This window comes from Lagenorhynchus albirostris, chromosome 14 (genome assembly GCF_949774975.1).
Source record: "Lagenorhynchus albirostris chromosome 14, mLagAlb1.1, whole genome shotgun sequence".
Lineage (NCBI taxonomy): Eukaryota > Metazoa > Chordata > Mammalia > Artiodactyla > Delphinidae > Lagenorhynchus > Lagenorhynchus albirostris.
In genome coordinates, this window is record NC_083108.1 from 61,302,971 (window position 1) to 61,322,596 (window position 19,626).

Genomic DNA, 19,626 nt, shown 5'->3' on the forward strand with positions numbered 1-19,626 from the left:
ATATGGTTTCCAATTCATTGTTCTTTAACTATTTTTAGAAAAGTTATGGGATATTGTCTCCATTTCAGTTTGAATTTCCACAGTGTAATGGATTCAGCAGTTCTGCCAGCAGGGGGTGGCAGTTCTGCCAGTGAACTGGGAGGGAGGCACGGCCTGCACTTCCCTCACTGACCACAGGGTGGCGCTGAGCTCGCATCTCTGACCCACAGCGCATGCGCGCTCTCTGCCGGCTCGGCTCTGAGCGCAGCGGAGAGGAGCTGTGTCTCCGCAGGCACCACGGGAGCTTTGGCTGGGGCGACGGGGTCAGCTTCTCTGCTGATAAGAGCTCAGTCTCCTTAGGACTTGCTGGGGTTTCGGCTTCAGGACAAAGTGGAGCTGCGTCCACGCTGACGGGAGCTGGGTTTCCTGACGACCCAGACGATGCTGGGAGGAAAAGGTGAGAAAAATTGAGAAGTGAGGAGAAGCTTCCTGTGGGTGGCTGACTGCTGAGGGGCGGGGGTCTGTTTTCAGACGACCCAGAGGGGCTTGATGTGGAAAGCTGGTGTGCAGTGTAGCCGGTATGCAGTGTGCAGTGTAGCCGGTTTGGTGTGCAGTGTAGCCGGTATGAGTTATGGGGTGTCCAGTTTTCCCAGCACTGTTTATTGTGGGGGCTGTCCTTCCCCTTGGTGTGTCCTTGGCCCTTTGTCATAAATTAATGGACCCCACCCGTATGGGTTTAATTCTGGGCTTTCTGTCCTGTTCCTCTGGTCCCTGTGCCTGTTTTTGTGCCAATTCTGCACTGTTTTGGTGACTGTAGCTTCTCAATAGACTGTGAAGTTAGGGAGGGAGATGCCTTCAGCCTGTTCTCCTTTCTCAGGGTCGCTTTGGCTATTCGGGATCCTTTGTGGTTCCACACAAATATTAGGAGGATTTGCTCTATTTCTGTGGAAAATACCATTGGAATTTCAGGAGGGCTTGCATTTACTGTGTACATTGCTTTGGGTAGAATGGGCATTTTAACAACAGTAATTCTTGCATTCCATGACCACGGGGTTTCTTTCCATTAATTTGTGTCTTCTTCAATTTCTTCATCAATGTCTCTAAGTTTTCAGCGTACAGGTCTTTCACATCCTTGGTTAAATTTATTCCTTGGTATTTTGTTCTTTCTGATGCAATTGTAAATAGGGTTTTTTTCTCTCTTTCTGATGGTTCATTATTAGTGTTTAGAAACGCAGTTGATTTTTGTGTGTTGATTTTGCATCTTTACATTTATTATTTCTAATAGTTTTTTGGTGGAATGATGTGGAAAATTGGAATTCCAAAATCCCACTGTTTCTACCACATCCAGGTCATCCACAACAGGGAAGAAAGGGAAGTCATTTATATTGTGAAGTCCTAATATAGTTTCTAAATTACATGTGGACTTTGGGAGAACTGGATCTGGGTAAGGCTTGGCCTCTATATGGAAGTTTGATGTTTTCTCTGCTTTTCTGGCATGGTTTTGACATGGTGTTTTGAAAAGTAATTTACTTTCCAATAATTTCAAACATACAGACAACTTTAGATACATAAAAGCAAGTCTTGTATCTTGATTAAATATATTCCTAAATATTAATGTTGACATTATTTTAAATGGAATTGTTTTCATAAGTTCTTTTCAGATTATTTATTGCTAGTATATACGTATAAGATATGATTTTTGTGAATTGACATTTTTTTCCTATAACTTTGCTGAATTATTGACTATTTTTTTTTGTTGTTGTTATAGGAAGTTTTATATATAAGATGGTGTGATCTGTGTTCTGTGAATAGACAGTTTTAATTTTTCCATTCACACATGGATGCCTTTTCTTTCTTTCCTCAAAACTCTGGGTAGAACTTCCAGTACGTTATTAACAGTGGTGAAAGCCAGCTTACTGGGCTTGTTCTTGATTTCAGGAGTAAATCTTTTAGTTTTTAGCATTGAGCGTGATGTTTGCTGTGGCTTTGTATACTACTCTTTTTCATATTGAACAAATTTCCTTTTATTCCTACTTTCTTGAGTGTTTGTGTCATGAAATAGCACTGGATTTTGATTATAGCTTCTTCTGCAATAATTGATATGATCATGTGTTTTTACTTCACACCTTTACAGTTGTTCAATACATTGCATAGTTTTGTTTTTTTAATTTTATTTATTTTTGGCTGCGTTGGTCTTTGTTGCCACGTGCAGGCTTTCTCCAGTTGTGGTGAGCGGGGGTTACTCTTCGTTTTGGTGCACAGGCTTCAGTAGTTGTGGCACACGGGCTCAGTAGTTGTGGTTCACAGGCTCTAGAGCGCAGGCTCAGTAGTTGTGGCGCATGGGCTTAGTTGCTCTGCGGCATGTGGGATCTTTCCGGACCAGGGCTTGAACCCGTGTCCCCTGCATTGGCAGGCAGATTCTTAACCGCTGCACCACCAGGGAAGCCCTTCTTGATCTTTTAACAGGGTTTAGTCCCACTCTGTCCCTGCCATAAAAATGTCCAATGTCCAGTTATTTACCCTATTTCTGTTGCTGGTTTTTTCGAGGTGCAGATCTCGAAATATAGACAGGAGTCCAGTCATAAATCTGTAGTCCTGGAGCCCGTTTGTCTCTTGCTTCAGGAAATGTAAACAGGGGGCTGGTAATGAATGTCTGGCCTGGAGCCCATCTTCTTCTCACCCCAACAAGTGTGAACAGGAGGCCAGTTGTAAATGTCTAGCCTGGAGCCCATCTATCTCCTGCCTGATACTCTTCAGGGGTAGCACTGCCGGACCATACGGTAGATCCTTTTTCATCTTTTATAGGCACTTCCATAATGTTCTCTGTAGTGGTTGTAACCATTTACATCTCCCTAGGACCATAAAAGTATTTCCTTTTCTCCATGCTTTCTCCACCGTTTATTCATTGTCGATTTTTGATGATGGCTTCTCAGACGGGAGCCAGGTGATCCCTCATTTTAGTTGTGATTTGCATGTCTCTGCTAACCGCTATGTTGACAGTGTTCTTATGGGGTGTCTATTCATAATCAGGGTGAGTAGAATTTACCTGTTGAAATTGCCTTCTTGAAAGTGTGCCCTGTTTTCAGTTATTTTCGAACACTTAGGCCTGGACATTGTTTGAGGGCAAGTATCATTTAGAGCACAGCAGGCCTTGTGAAAATTAAGTGCCCCCAACCAATCGCTTTCAGGTTGCTTTTGTGAGAAACGGCCACAAGGTGGCAGAATTTCCTTGGGCCCAACTCTGGTTGCCCCGGCAACCAGAGCCTTAGGGGAAATCCTGTTGGGGGTTGTAAATTAGAGTGGAATGTGCCAGAACAAACACCCAAATCTTGTGTCTCATTAACACTTTTTAAATTAGATTAATTTTTATTTTTTATTGCAGTAACATCGATATACAAGGTTGTGTTTGTTGTAGGGCTAGAGAATATTTTTCTGTTAAACATATATCTATGCATGTTCAGCTTCTTTTCCCATAATGGTTATTAGAGAGTGTTGATAGACTTTCTTTGGTATACACAGATCCTTGATGAAGATCTGTTTTATATGTAATAGTTTGTATTTGTTAATCCCATCCTCTTAATTTATCCCTTGCCCCTTTCTGTCCCCTTTCGTAACCATATGTTCGCTTTTTAAGTCCCTGAGTCTGTTTATCTTTTCTAAATTATTTCAATGGTGTGTTTTAGATTCCAACTATAAGTGATATCATATAATATTTGTCTTTCTGATTCTGACTTACTTAGTATGATTATCTCTAGTTTTCTCTACGTTCCTGCAAATGGCATTATTTCATTCTTTTACATGGCGGAGTCATATACCATTGTATACATGTATCACACCTTTTTTATCTGTTCATCTGTCCATGGACATTTTGTATGTCTCCACATCTTGGGTATTGTAAATGGTGCTGCAGTGCACGCTTGGGTACATGTGTCTTTTTGAATTCTGGTATTCTCCGCATATAGTCTTAGGGGTAGCACTGCAGATCATATGGTAGATACTTTTTTACATTTTCAAGGCACTTCCATAATGTTCCCTATAGTGTCTCTTACCATTTACATCCCACAAGCAACATAAAAACATTTCCTTTTCTGAATGCTCTCTCCACCATTTATCATTGTCGATTTTTGATGATGTTTATTCACACCGGTGCCAGGTGGTCCCTTGTTGTAGTTTTGATTTGCATGTCTCTGCTTATTGCTATATTGAGCATGTTCTTATGGGCTGTTTTTATTCATAATCAGTGTGAGTAGAATTTACCTGTTGAAATTGCCTTCTTGAAAGTGTGCTGTGTTTTCAGTTATTTTTGAACACTTTGGCCTGGACATTATTTGAGGGCAAATAATATTTAGAGCCCAGCAGTCCTTGTGAATATTAAGTGCCCATAAGCAATCGCTTTCAGGTTGTTTTTTGGGAAAGGGCTACCAGGCGGCAGTATTACGTCGGACCCAACTCTGCCCCGGCAACCAGAGCCTGAGGGGAAACCCTGTTTGTGGCTTGTAAATTGGAGAGCAATGTGCCAGAGCAAACACCCAAATCTTGTGTCTCATTACCAATTTTTAAATTCGATTAACTTTTTTTATTGGAGTGACATTTATATAGACTGTTGTGTATGTTGCAGGTATACAGAATCATTTTCATTTATACATATACGTATGTCTGTGCATGTTCAGCTTCTTTTCCCATAATGGTTATGAGAGTGTTGTTAGCCCTTCCTTGGTATACATAGATCCTTGTTGAATATCTGTTTTATATGAAATAGGTTGTATTTGTTAATCCCTTTCTCCTAATTTATCCCTTGTCCCCTTCGGTCCCCTTTGGTAACCATGTTTGCTTTTTTTTTTTTTTTTTTTTGCGGTATGCAGGCCTCTCACTGTTGTGGCCTCTCCCGTTGCGGAGCACAGGCTCTGGACGCGCAGGCTTAGAGGCCATGGCTCACGGGCCCAGCCGCTCCACGGCATGTGGGATCTTCCCGCACTGGGGCACGAACCCGTGTCCCCTGCATCAGCAGGTGGACTCTCAACCACTGCGCCACCAGGGAAGCCCCATGTTTGCTTCTTAAGTCCCTGAGTCTATTTATATTTTCTAAATTATTTCAGTGGTACATATTTTTAGATTCCAACTATAAGTGATATCATATAATATTTGTCTTTCTGATTCTGACTTACTTCACTTAGTATGATTATCTCTAGTTTTCTCTATGTTCCTGCAAATGGCATTAATTCATTCTTTTACATAGCGGAGTCAGATACCATTGTGTACATGTATCACATCTTTTTTATCTGTTCATCTGTCCATGGACATTTTGTATGTCGCCACATCTTGGATATTGTAAATGGTGCTGCAGTGCACACTTGGGTGCATGTGTCTTTTCGAATTCTGGTTTTCTCCGCATACTCTCTTAGGGGTAGCACTGCCGGATCATATGGTAGATCCCTTTTTACCTTTTAAAGGCACTTCCGTAATGTTCTCTATAGTGGCTCTTACCATTTACATCCTACAAGCAACATAAAACCATGTCCTTTCTCCACGCTCTCTCCACCATTTATTCATTGTAAATTTGGGTAATGGTGTTTTAGACCAGTACAAGCTGATCCCTCATTGTAGTTTTGATTTGCATGTGTCTGCTAACTGCTATGTTGAGCATGTTTCTTGTGCTGTTATTCTTCATAAACAGTGTGAGTAGAATTTACCTGTTGAAATTGCCTTCTGGGAAGTGTGCCGTGTTTTCAATTATTTTCAAGCATTTAGGCCTGGACATATTTTGAGGACAAGTGTCATTTAGAGCCCAAAAGTCCTTGTGAATATTAAATGCCCATAATTAATCGTTTTGAGGTTGCTTTTGCGGGAAACAGCCACAAGGCGACAGAATCTCCTCGGGCCCAACTCTGGTTGCCCCGGCAACCAGAGCCTTCGTGGAAATCCTGTTTGGGGCTTCTAAATTGGAGTGGAATGTGCCAGAACAAACACCCAAATTTTGTCTCATTACCACTTTTTTTTTTTTGGTTGCATAGAACTGATTGGCTTTTATTCATGTTACAAAGAGTTGTTTTCTTTACAAAAATTATCTTTCTGTCTTTTTTTTTTTAACATCTTTATTGGAGTATAATTGCTTTACAATGGTGTGTTAGTTTCTGCTTTATAACAAAGTGAATCAGCTATACATATTCATTTATCCCCATATCTCTTCCCTCTTATGTCTCCCTCCCTCCAACCCTCCCTATCCCACCCCTCTAGGTGGTCACAAAGCACCAAGCTGATCTCCCTGTGCTATGCACTATGCTATTCCCACTAGCCATCTGTTTTACATTTGGTAGTGTATATAAGTCCATGCCACTCTCTCACTTCGTCCCAGCTTACCCTTCCCCCTCCCCATGTCCTCAAGTCCACTCTCTAGCAGGTCTGTGTCTTTTTTCCCATCCTGCCCCTAGGTTCTTCATGACCTTTTTTTTTTTTTTTAGATTCCATATATATGTGTTAGTATACAGTATTTGTTTTTCTCTTTCTGATTTACTTCACTCTGTATGACGGACTCTAGGTCCATCCACCTCACTACAAATAACTCAGTTTCGTTTCTTTTTATGGCTGAGTAATATTCCATTGTATATATGTGCCACATCTTCTTTATCCATTCATCTGTCGATGGACACTTAGGTTGCTTCCATGTCCTTGCTATTGTAAATAGAGCTGCAGTGAACATTGTGGTACATGACTCTTTTTGAATTATGGTGTTCTCAGGGTATATGCCCAGTAGTAGGATTGCTGGGTCGTATGGTAGTTCTATTTTTAGTATTTTAAGTAACCTTCATACTGTTCTCCATAGTGGCTGTATCAATTTACATTCCCACCAACAGTGCAAGGGGGTTCCCTTTTCTCCACACCCTCTCCAGCATTTATTGTTTGTAGATTTTTTGATGATGGCCATTCTGACTGGTGTGAGATGATATCTCATTGTAGTTTTGATTTGTATTTCTCTAATGATTAATGATGTTGAGCATTCTTTCATGTGTTTGCTGGCGATCTGTTTATCTTCTTTGGAGAAATGTCTATTTAGGTCTTCTGCCCATTTTTGGATTGGTTTGTTTGTCTTTGTGATATTTCATTACCACTTTTTAAATTACATTAATTGGGCTTCCCTGGTGGCGCAGTGGTTAAGAATTGCCTGCCAATGCAGGGAACATGGGTTCGAGCCCTGGTCTGGGAAGATCCCACATGCTGCGAAGCAACTAAGCCCATGATCCACAACTACTAAGCCTGTGCTCTAGAGCCGGTGAGCCACAGCTACTGAAGCCTGTGCGCCTAGAGCCCATGCTCTGCAATAAGAGAAGCCCTCGCAATGGAAGCCCGCACACTGCAACGAAGACCCAACTCAGCCAGAAATAAAATAAATTTATTTAAAAAAATAATAAATTACATTATTTTTTATTGGAGTAACACAGATATACAATATTGTGTTGTTTGTGGGTATAGAGAATCTTTTTCCTTTAAACATTTACATATATCTATGCCTGTTCGGCTTCTTTTCCCATATAGGTTATTAGAGTTGATAGCTCTTCCTTGGTATACATAAGACCTTGCTCCATATCTTTTTTTTTAAATTTATTTATTTTATTTATTTATTTTTGGCTGCATTGGGTCTTTGTTGCTGTGCTCAGGCTTTCTCTAGTTGCGGCGAGTGGGGGTACTCTTCGTTGCAGGGTGCGGGCTTCTCATTGCTATGGCTTCTCTTGTTGCGGAGCATGGGCTCTAGGTGTGTGGGCTTCAGTAGTGGTGGTGTGTGGGCTCAGTAGTTGTGGCTCACAGGCTTTAGAGTGCAGGCTCAGTAGTTGTGGCGCACAGGCTTAGTTGCTCTGCAGCATGTGGGATCTTCCCAGACCAGGGCTTGAACCCGTGTCCCCTGCGTTGGATTCTTAACCACTGTGCCACCAGGGAAGCCCTCCATATCTTCTTTTTTTTTTTTTTTCGGTACGCGGGCCTCTCACTGTTGTGGCCTCTCCCATTGGGGAGCACAGGCTCCGGGCGCGCAGGCTCAGCGGCCGTGACTCATGGGCCTAGCCGCTCCGCGGCATGTGGGATCTTCCCTGGACCAGGGCATGAACCCGTGTCCCCTGCATCGGCAGGCGGACTCTCAGCTGCTGCACCACCGGGGAAGCCCCATATCTTTTTTATATGAAATAATTTGAATTTATTAATCCCATCCTCCTAATTAATCCCTGACCCCTTCTGTCCACTTTGGTAACCATATATTTTCTTTTTAAATCCCTGAGTGTGTTTATATTTTCTCAGTTATTTCAATGGTGTTTATTTTTAGATTCCATTTATAAGTGATATCATGATATTTATCTTTCTGATTCTGACTTACTTTATATAATATGATTACCTCTAGGTTTATCTATGTTCCAGCAAATGGCATTATCTCATTCTTTTACATGGCGGAACGATACCATTGTGTACATGTATCACATCTTTTTTATCTGTTCATCTGTCCGTGGACATTTTGTATGTCTCCACATGTTCGGTATTGTAAATGGTACTGCAGTGCATGCTTGGGTGCATGTGTCTTTTTGATTTCCAGTATTCTCTGCATATAGTCTTAGAGGTAGCACTGCCAGATCATATGGTAGCACTATTTTTACTTTTTAAACGCAGTTCCATAATGTTCTCTGTAGTGGCTGTTACCATTTACATCCCACCATCACCATAAAAGGCTTTCCTTTTCTCCATACCCTCTACACCATTGATTCATTGTCAGGTTTTGATAATGGTTATTTACACCAGTGCCAGTGATCCCTTGGTGTACTTTTGATTTGCATGTCTCTGCTAATTGCTATGTAGAGCATGTTCTGATGGGCTGTTTTTATTCATAATCAGTGTTGAGTAGAATTTACCTGTGGAAATTGCCTTCTGGAAAGAGTGCCATGTCTTCAATTATTTTCGAACTTTTAGGCCTGGATCTTTTATGAGGGCAAGTATCATTTAGAGCCCAGCAGTCGCTGTGAATATTAAGTGCCCATAAGCAGTCATTTTGAGGTTGCTTTTGAGGGAAACGGCCACAAGGCGGCAGAATTTCTGGGGCCCAACTCTGGTTGCCCTTGCAACCAGAGCCTTAGCGGAAACCCTGTTTGTGGCTTGTAAATTGGAGAGGAATGTGCCAGAACAAACACCCAAATCTTGTGTCTCATTACCAATTCTTTAATTTGATTAATCTTTACTTTTTATTGGAGTAACAATGATATACACTGTTGTGTATATTGCAGGTTGACAGAATCATTTTCATTTATACATACACGTATATCAATGTATGTTCGGCTTCTTTTCCCATATAGGTTATTAGAGAATGTTGATAACCCTTACTTGGTATACATAGATCCTTGTAGAATATCTGTTTTATATGTAATAGTTTGTATTTGTTAATCCCGTCCTCCTAATTTATCCCTTGTCCCCTTCTGTCCCCTTTGGTAACCATATGTTTGCTTTTTAAGTCCCTGAGTCTGTTTATGTTTTCTAAATTATTTCAGTGATATGTATTTTTAGATTCCAACTATAAGTGATATCATGTAATATGTCTTTCTGATTCTGACTGACTTCACTTAGTATGATTATCTCTAGTTTTCTCTATGTTCCTGCAAAAGGTATTATTTCACTCTTTTACATGGCAGAGTCATATACCATTGTGTACATGTATCACGTCTTTTTTATCTGTGCATCTGTCCATGGACATTTTGTATGTCTCCACATCTTGGGTATTGTAAATGGTGCTGCAGTGCACGCTTGCGTGCACGTGTCTTTTGGAATTCCGTTTCTTTCTGTGTATATTCTTAGGGGTAGCAATACTGGATCATATGGTAGATTTTTTTTTTTTACATTTTAAAGGCACTTCCATAATGTTCTCTACAGTGGCTGTTACCGTTTACATCCCACCAGCACCATAAAATGATTTCCTATTCTCCATGACCTCTCCACCATTTATTCATTGGAAAGTTTGGTGATGGTGTTTTAGACCAGTGGAAGCAGAGCCCTCGTTGTAGTTTTGATTTGCATGTGTCTGCTAACTGCTATGTTGAGCATATTTTCATGGGCTTTTTTTCTTCAAAAACAGTGCGAGGGCTTCCCTGGTGGTGCAGTGGTTGAGAGTCCGCCTGCCGATGCAGGGGACACGGGTTCGTGCCCCGGTCCGGGAAGATCCCACATGCCGTGGAGCGGCTGGGCCCGTAAGCCATGGCCACTGAGCCTGCGCGTCCGGAGCCTGTGCTCTGCAATGGGAGAGGCCACAACAGTGAGAGGCCCGCGTACCGCAAAAGAAAAAAACAGTGTGAGTAGAATTTACCTTTTGAAATTGCCTTTTTGATAGTCTGCCCTGTTTTCAATCATTTTGAACACTTACCCCTGGACATTTCTTAGGGAAGGTATCATTTAGAGCCCAGCAGTCCTTGTGAATATCATTACCCATAAACAATCTTTTTGAGGTTGCTTTTGTGGGAAACGGCCACAAATAGCAGGATTTCCTCAGGCCCAACTGTGTTTATCCCGGCAACCAGAGCCTTAGGAAAAATCCTCTTTGGGCCTTGTAAGTTAGAGTGGAATGTACCAGAACATACACCCAAATCGTCTCTCTCATTATCATTTTTAAATTAGATTAATTTTTATTTTATTTGGAGTAACATTGATATACAATGTTGTGTATTTTGTAGGAAAGAGAATCTTCTCCGTTATGCATGTACATATATCTATGCATCTTTTGCTTCTTTTCCCATGTAGGTTATTAGAGAGCATTGATAGCCCTTCCTTTGTGTACATAGATACTTGTTGAATATCTGTTTTATATGAAATAGTTTGTATTTGTTAATCCCATCATCCTAATTTATCCCTTGGCTTCTTTTTTTTTTTTTACGGTTTTCTTGGAAAGGTTTTTTACTGTATTTTTATTTAAGGTATGTATAACTCTAAATTATATAATTATAAATTTCACCTATTCTATTACATGGTTCTACCTATTTTGACAAATGTATATAGTTATGTAAAAACCACCACAATCAAGATATAGAACAATTGCATTATGCTAGGAAATTCTCCCATACTCACTTGTAGTCAGTCCCTCCCCCACTTCTTAGCCACTGATCTATTTTCTGTCCCTATAGTCTTATCTTTACAAGAATATTATATAAATGGAGTCATACAGTATGCATCCTTTTGAGCCTGGCTTCTTTCACTTAGGATACTATGTTAGAGAATCATTGTGTGCCCTTTGGTAACCATATGTTTGGGTTTTTTTTTTTTATTCAAGACCCATTTATTCTCTAGTTCTGCCACAGGGAGACACCCTCCTTGAAAAGGCGTTAAATCCTTCCGTTCACTTTAACACCTTGTGCTGAAAACACGTGTTCCAAGTTTTCAGCTATGAGATCCACATTCTTAAAGCACTAATTCTTAAACCTCATCTAGATTTCTCCCCTTGGATGGGGGGAGATGACCCAAACACAGCGAAGAACAGCTCAGAACTGTGAGCTCTGCTCGCCCAGAAGACTTTGCAGCTCCCCTGACCACCCGGCTGGAGCCAGGATTAGGGCCTTGAGACGAGGAGCACCTGCTGGGCTGCCGCCACTGCCACCAGCCCCCTAACTCCTGTCCTCTTCACTGGCTTGCTGTCACCTCTAGTTTCCCTGGAGCTTGGGGATTCCAGACGGTCTCTGCTCACACTTCTGCATCACACCTGCTGCCTCAGCACTGCTGATCCACACCAAGGGGGAAAAGCACACAGAACTGCTTTTCAACACACCAACGTTCCACATAAAAGTTATTTTATAAGCCTGCAGGTTCTTTTTCATCAGAGGACATTCCCAAGGCCATGACTTCCCCCAGCTCCCCACTGCCCTTGCCGGCAGACTGGGCATGCTTGGTCACGGTGCTGAGTCGGGCACACGCCCCGGCTCCACTCAGGCGCACTCTCCTGGAGAACTGAGGGCAGTGCCCTGGGCTCATCAGCAGGATCTGTCCTGAAGCCAGTCCGAGAGTGACAAGAGCCACACCTGCAGGTCTGTTCCACTGACCAGCCGCACAGGACCGAGCTGGGCCCACGGACCTTGGTCTGGATTGTGTTGGCTGGTCATTCTTGCCTAGGTTCACAGACCAACAGCCAGTGTTCTTCCTTTCCTGCTCATCACTGCACCAGCGGCTCACTCCTACCTGCTGCCGTCACACGCCTGGCAACCTCGTGTTCCGGGGCCAGCCAAGAACTGAGACCCCAGCAGGCCCCTAGTTCCCAGCAGGCAAATTCCCCACTAAACTACTGCTGCCTAGCCGTGTTCTCGAGGCTTCAGAGCCGGGAAAGTGCGGAGAGCGTAGCAAGCCGCGGCGCCCCCATCCCCGGACCTGCGATGCACCGCGGAGGCGCCAGAACCTCGTCGCACCGCACTCCCCGCCCCAACACAAGCGACATCAGCGCCCACCTGTCCCGGGGACCTGGGCGCACCTCCGGCCACCGCGACCCTGGACGGAGACGCGGGCGCAGGGCTCGGCCGGCGGCGGGCGCTGGGGCGGGTGCTGGGGCCGGCCCCAAGGCTTTGCGGACCCGCCAAGCCCACCTCCGTCCCCGCCGCCCGGGAAGCTATATGTAACTTTTTAATACCATTTTCTAGTAAAAGGAACCAGAGCTCTTCGAAGAAATGGCTGACACTAGGACTGAGACAGTAAATATATGAGCCAGGCCAATCTTGAATCTTGTATCAGAAAGGAATTACCAAGAAAACAAATCCACAGGATGAAATGATGTCAAAGGAAAACAATGGAAAGAGCTCTCAATAGCCAAAGTGGGAATGAACTTAGCAACCAAATCTGGATTGCTGGATAATAACACAAAATTTAAAAAATAAAAATAAAAAATCTATCCATAGGTGTCCATGTTGGTAAAAATAAGTAACTGCATAGGGTTTTTTATGAATGGGGTTGAATAGAAATCTCCTATGTAGAAGAATTCCAAATAATTGATGTAGACACTCAGCCATCCACGGAGTGTGGAGGTGGAGCTAACTCCTGCCTCCATAGGTGCTGGTTCCCAGTGTGACTTCCTCCTAAGGAAGACACACAGTATGGAAATGGGAAAAAAATTAACTTCATTGTGGGGAAATCTGACAAGCACTACCTCAGGCAGGTAACCAAAGTTAATATTAACAGTGATAAGTTGCCTTGAGAGCCTGTTCCCTTGATATAAAGTGATGAGAAATCACTTTACCTCTGTGATCTGCTTACTCAAAACCCATAACTCAAGCCTAATCATGAGAAAAACACCAAGTAAATCCCAGCGCAGGACAGTCTACAAAATACCTGACCAGACCTCCTCACCAATGTCAGTGTCATAGAAACAAGGAGAGTCTGAGAAGCTGTGAAAGCCCAGAAGGGCCTAAACAGACATGATGAGTAAATGTCACGTGATACCCTGGATGGCATCCTGGAAGACAAAAAGTTAGAATGAAGGAAACCTAAATGAAATATGGACTTCAGTTAATAATAAGGTATCGATATTTGTTCATTAATTGTGGCAATTCTATAGAAAACACTCTCTTGCAGTGTGATCTGGTCTCTCGCCAATCCTTTGTCCTGCTTTGGGGTGGCCCCATTCACAGGAACAGTCTCTCTCACTGCATCCAGGGCCTCCTGGAGCAACTCCAGGCTGATACCACTCAATGTCCATTTTACCAGAAAGGGTCTCTCCTTCCCATGAAAAGCCATGGTCTAAAATGCCTTTGGCTTGGGTCACATTCTCATTCTTGAACCCATCAGAGCACCAAGAGGATAGAACATAGGATTGGCTAGATGTGGATCAGAAGCGCATCTTCAATGTGGGTGGAATGTGGGGTCTGCCCTCTGGAAATGTTTGGATTGAAAGCGGGTAACAAGCAGTTCCCCCAAGGAAAGCTGAGCTGCTGGACTTGGCCATGAGAACAGATACCCAGTCGGGGAAAGCAGCTGCTTCTGTATCACTGACAGATCACTGCACAGCTGTGGAATCTGAAGCCCAAAGAAGGAAGGGGTTCAGTTAGGGTCAGGGGCTGCAGCCACCCATCAACGGCTCTTGCTGTCCTCCCTTGATGGCAAGAAGCTCTTCTACTTGCTAAAATAGCAACTTTTCTATTGGTGGTAAACTCCAGGCTCTTGCTTTGGGCATCGGGTCCTCACATCAGAGACTGGCCCTGATTGCCCGTGTGCCTCAAAAGGCACACAGACTTCATTCACGTCCCTGGTGGGGGGAGCCCAGGAGTCACACCTGCCCCCTGGCCACATTAGTCACCCATTCCTGAAGAACAAAATTGCTAATGTTCCAGTCTCTTCTCTCTCCTTTACAAAGAGCTGAGACCAAATGCTGGGTGGTAAGTAAACTCTTGCTCAGTGAAGCAGTGGGAGCTTCAAGGGTTATTCCATGCCACACAATCCACAGTTGGCAAGCTTTCTGGAGGACACAGGGGCTGAGCCCTAAACTCACATGGCTCACTGAGACCATGTGGCCTCAGTGAGAAACTGCCCATTGGGAGGCCCAGTGGCCCTCATATCTTTGAGTCTTAATGAGTATGAGTGTCAAAGTTTATTACAACTGGAAAGCCAAATAATTTTAGGGTAATAGTCTGCTGTTTGGATGTTGTGAGCAGGGCCACACTCCATGTTCGGAGGGTTATTACCTCTCTTGGCCGGCTACGAGGCTGTGAGGGAAGAGACACTTCTCTCAATCACATGGATGTAGGGAACGGAAACATCCAGGGGGATGTCTACGCTGCCCAGGTAGCTGTTCAATTGCACAGCTGCATGGTCAGCTCAGTAATTGGCAACAAGAGCTTGACAGGGCCCAGGCTGGCCTGAGCTGGAGAACCACAGATGCCTGCCTGGATGCTCAGAGGTCAAGGGCTATCCTGTCTGAGACTTGATTTTCTACTGATGCCCACTCAGATGGGACAAAAGATTCATCAAGTCCCAGGAGGGCCTCAGTAGCCCTCAAAAAGGCAGCACCTGAGGGCCAGCCAGTCACTGCACCCAGTCCTGAATAAATCCACACATGTCTTCTGAGTGCCCTCGCGTCAGAGCTGTGCTGGAACCTAGGTCTGCCCAGGCAGAGTGGGGCCAGCACCATCCTTTCCAGGCAGGAGGGAAGGCTGACAGAAACTGCTTGATTTCTGATGCCCTCCACAACCCTTGACTGAGGTTGAGTTGGATTCGAAACAGAGACAGGTACAGACATTCATTCTTCTCTCAGAGCCCAAACACAATGATACAGCTCACCTACCTGACTAATGTGTGACCTTGGGAGAATAATGTCCATCCTGGAAGCCTCAGAGAAGGAGAAGGGGGACGAGGGTGGGTTATGCTTAAACCTAAATCTAACCCTAACACCACAGCCTATAACCCTAACCCCTAACCTATAACCTAACAACCCTAACCTTGGACTCTAGACCCTCGATCCTGACACCTAAACTCTAATCTCTGACCCTGACCCTTTAACCATCACCCTCTATCCTGATTCTCCAACTCTGACCATAATCCTAACCCTAACCCTGACCCCTAAGCCCTGATGACACTGACTCTGACCACAGACCTAAACCCTAGCAAAGTGGATACCGAGGGATGTCTCTATAATCTCTCAAATAAACCAAGGGAATAAATCTTTATCATCTTACATTTAGTAATAGTTTCTTAGATCTGACGCGAAAGTACAAGCAATGAAAGAAAAAAATAGATACATAGGATTTCCTCAAAGTTAAAAACTTTATCATATCAAAAATGCTATCCAGAAAGTGAAAAGACAGCCCACAGAATGGAAGGAAATGTTTGCACATTTTATATCTAATAAAAGTCTATTTTTAGAATGTATCAAGAAACTTACCAGGGACTTCCCTCCTGGCACAGTTGTTAAGAATCTGCCTGCCAATGCAGCGGACACAGGTTCGAACCCTGGTCCGGGAAGATCCCGCATGCTGCAGAGCAACTAAGCCCGCGTGCCACAACTACTGAAGCCCTCGCGCCTAGAGCCTGGGTTCCGCAGTAACAGAAGCCACCACAATGAGAAGCCCGCACACTGCAACGAAGAGTAGCCCCCGCTCACGGCAACTAGAGAGAGCTTGCGTGCAGCAACAAAGACCCGACACAAGCCAAAAGAACCTAATTAATTAATTAATTAACTTTTTAAAAAGAAACTTAACAACAAAAACACAAAGAACTCAATTTTTACAACGCACAAAGGACTTGACCTGAGTCTTCCCAGACAAGATATACAAATGGTCAGCAAGGACATGAAAAGATGTCAAACATCAGTAGTCATGATGGAAATGCAAATGAGTACCACGATGCAATACCCCTTCAAACACACTAGAATTGTTATTGTCAAGAAAAATAAAAAATAATGAATATTGGCAACAAGGTAGAGCAAATGGAATTTTTTTTTTTTTTTTTTTTTTTTTTGCTGTACGCAGGCCTCTCACTGTTGTGGCCTCTCCCGTTGCGGAGCACAGGCTGCAGACGTGCAGGCTCCGGACGCGTAGGCTCAGTGGCCATGGCTCACGGGCCTAGCCGCTCCACGGCATGTGGGATCTTCCCAGAACGGGGCACAAACCCGTGTCCCCTGCATCGGCAGGAGGACTCTCAACCACTGCGCCACCAGGGAAGCCCATTTTTTTTTTTGCAAATGGAAATTTTAACCATTGCTTGTGGAAATGTAAAATGGTGCAGGCTATATGTATAATATTTTGATATTTCCTCAAAAAGGTAAATGTACAGTACGCTATGGTGCAACAGTGTAACTCCTAAGTTATAGACACCAAGGTATTGAAAACAGGGGTTCAAACAAAAACTTGCACATCCATGTTAAGGGGAGTGGAATATGACACCCCATATATGCCTCTTTGGCATAAGGATTATTTTGAACCAATTAATTTAGAAAAACAGACAGGAGAATCTCTGAAATTCGAGTAGAAGTTACCCTTTTGGGGAGGGAAATTTACATTTATAATGGAAATCTACATTTATAAAGGTGTCTCCCTCTCAGTACCAGGAATAGAAGGGTGACTATCTCAAGAAACTCTTATCAGTGGAGAAGGCCCGGACTTAAATCTGCATAACAACCATACTCTTTTTTTACTGTGCTTTGCCTGATAACCTCCTTTAACCGGGTTCCCCCCTCGCCTAACACCTTTCTTTTGCTTTTAGCGGAGGATGGCATTTGAGGAGCTGGCTTGGGCCATTTCAGGGACTTACTCAGTTTTCCTGGGTATCTCCCAAATTCACAGGATGTATGTACGTTATTAAGCTTCTGATTGTTTTTCTTTTGTTAATGTATCTTATAGGAGTGATCTCAACTAAGAACACAGAAGTATAGAAGTAAAATTATTTTTCCTCCCATACACATGCAATTAAATACTATTTAGCAATGGAAAGAAATGAACCATCAACCTATGCAAAGACATGGATGAATCTTACATGTATAATGCTAAGTGTGACAACCAAAAAAAAAAAAATTGCAGGAGACTGCAAACAGGAAAAGGGTTTATTTGGGATCTTAAGAATTGTGTTTGGGAGTGTCCATTGGAAAAAAAAAGCACAACGTGAGAGTTGTGAGTTATGTTTTATTTGGGGGCAAAATGAGGACTATAGCCTGGGAGACAGCCTCTGAGATAGCCCTGAGGAACTGCTCTGAAGAGGTTGGGGTGGGGATGGGGTCAGTATATATGTGATTTTGGTGAAGGGAGATACGTGCAATCAAGCACACATGTTGGCAGAAGATTGCAGCTGGTCATGAGGCGGTTGCTGCTAGTTACAAGGAGTGGATGTCTCAGTTAATGATTTTAGTGCTTTTCTTTTTTTTAATTAATTAATTAGGCTGCGTGGGGTCTTAGTTGCAGCACGTGGGATCTTTCATTTACAGCGTGTGGGCTCTTCGTTGCAGCACACGGGCTTCTCTAGTTGCAGAGTGGGGGCTCAGTAATTGCGGCGCGTGGGCTTAGTTGCCCCGTAGCGTGTGGGGTCTTAGTTCCCCGACCAGGGAATTGAACCCATGACCCTTGCATTGGAAGGCGGATTATTAACCACTGGACCACCAGGGAAGTCCCGATGCTTCTCTCGATATGAGAAAATGCAAGAAATTGGGCTCATAAAATCTCCTGTCTGAAGACCTGTTCTGCCAGTTTTCCCAGAGCAGAGTGCCTCATTCCTGATCTCTACCCTGAACTCCTTTCAGGGTGTGTTTTGAGACTGCAGTGGCTGGTGACCTCATCCTTGCAGAGCCAGATGGCGAGTGACAATTTTTAGTTGGCAGGAGACACAGATTCAGGTAACCCTTAAAGAGTGTTCTAGGGAAGAGAAAGGGTCAGGGGCTTATAAAGACAAAAAGACACAAGGTTGTTAAAAGTTGCCTGGCAATAATTGTTATTGACTCTGGCGGGAGTCAGAAAATATTTGTCCTTAAGAAATCACGAGTCTTGGGGACTTCCCTGGTGGCGCAGTGGTTAAGAATCCGCCTGCCAATGCAGGGGACAAGGGTTCGAGCCCTGGTCCGGGAAAATCCCACATGCTGCGGAGCAACGAAGCCCGTGCGCCACAACTACTGAAGCCTGCGCACCTAGAGCCTGTGCTCCGCAACAAGAGAAGCCACCACAATGAGAAGCCCGCGCACTGCGACCAAGAGTAGCCCCTGCTCGCCGCAACTAGAGAAAGCCTGCACGCAGCAACGAAGACCCAACACAGCCAAAAATAAAAAATAATTAAAAATAAATAAATAAATTTAAGAAAAAAGAAATCATGAGGTTTTTTTTAGGGTAAGGATTGTTGCAGCAAAGCTAAAAATGAAGTTTTCCCTCTCCTAAAAACAAGGAAAATAAAGGGAACAGTGAACAGGCTAGAGAAGAAACATAACCTGGCCTGAAAGAGTTAATCCTAGTTTTATTTTAACTGTTACTAATCTGTAGTGTCTGTAGTTAGAATTGTCCTTCACAAAGCTAACCTGTCACCCCAATCCTTTGTAATTTACATTCTGCACCTGGTATTTGCTCCCCCTGTAACCTCTTGTAGCAAATCGCCCCTTGTAGTTGTTTGCATTTCAGAAAGGAGGTCGCAGACCGATAACCCGGGCTGGGGGATGCAGTTACCGGGTTGCTTGACTCCAGCGGTGACTGTTTTGAAATAATGCAAGAAGAATGCATGACCTTCACCATTTTGATCCTTGTCACTTACTTCGGATTGCGAACTCCCCTATAAGAATCCCTGTAATTCCCCAGGAAGGTTGGTGGGATGGGGCACAGTTCTTGAGGCACTAGCCTACTGTCTTCCCTTTGCCTGGCAAAGAAAATTAAGCCTCGCTACTTCCTATCTTCCAAACCTCTGTCTCCATATTTTTATTTGGCATCGGTGCACAGGGAGCCAAGATTTTTGCAACAGGCTTGGGATTTAATCCTTGTAGAGGTAGATGGCAAGTGCCAATTTTTAGTTGGTGGGTTTACTGTTACCATTTTACTCTAGCCTTTGCGTAAAATTGAAAAGTCTGAAAAGAACCAATGTTTTAGAAGAAGCAGTGTCACTTGTAAACATCCTGCCACCTAACAGGACAGCCTCTTCTTCTCCACCCATGACTTGATAAAACAGGAAGCTCTCAACACAGGCCTGAAGAAGGTGGATTTCACA

The 19,626-nt window shown here is 43.6% G+C and overlaps 1 long non-coding RNA gene across 2 annotated transcripts; it reads left to right on the forward strand.

Moving 5' to 3' along the window:
- The first annotated feature begins 247 nt into the window (after nucleotides 1-247).
- Nucleotides 248-12,485, forward strand: LOC132503925 (uncharacterized). Of its 2 annotated transcripts, none has more exons than XR_009534666.1 (3): nucleotides 248-436; nucleotides 10,076-10,288; nucleotides 11,261-12,485. It is a non-coding gene; the product is annotated as an uncharacterized LOC132503925 (long non-coding RNA). The 2 variants fall into 2 exon arrangements; XR_009534667.1 differs by having other exon boundaries at nucleotides 11,419-12,485.
- Nucleotides 12,486-19,626: the final 7,141 nt, after the last annotated feature.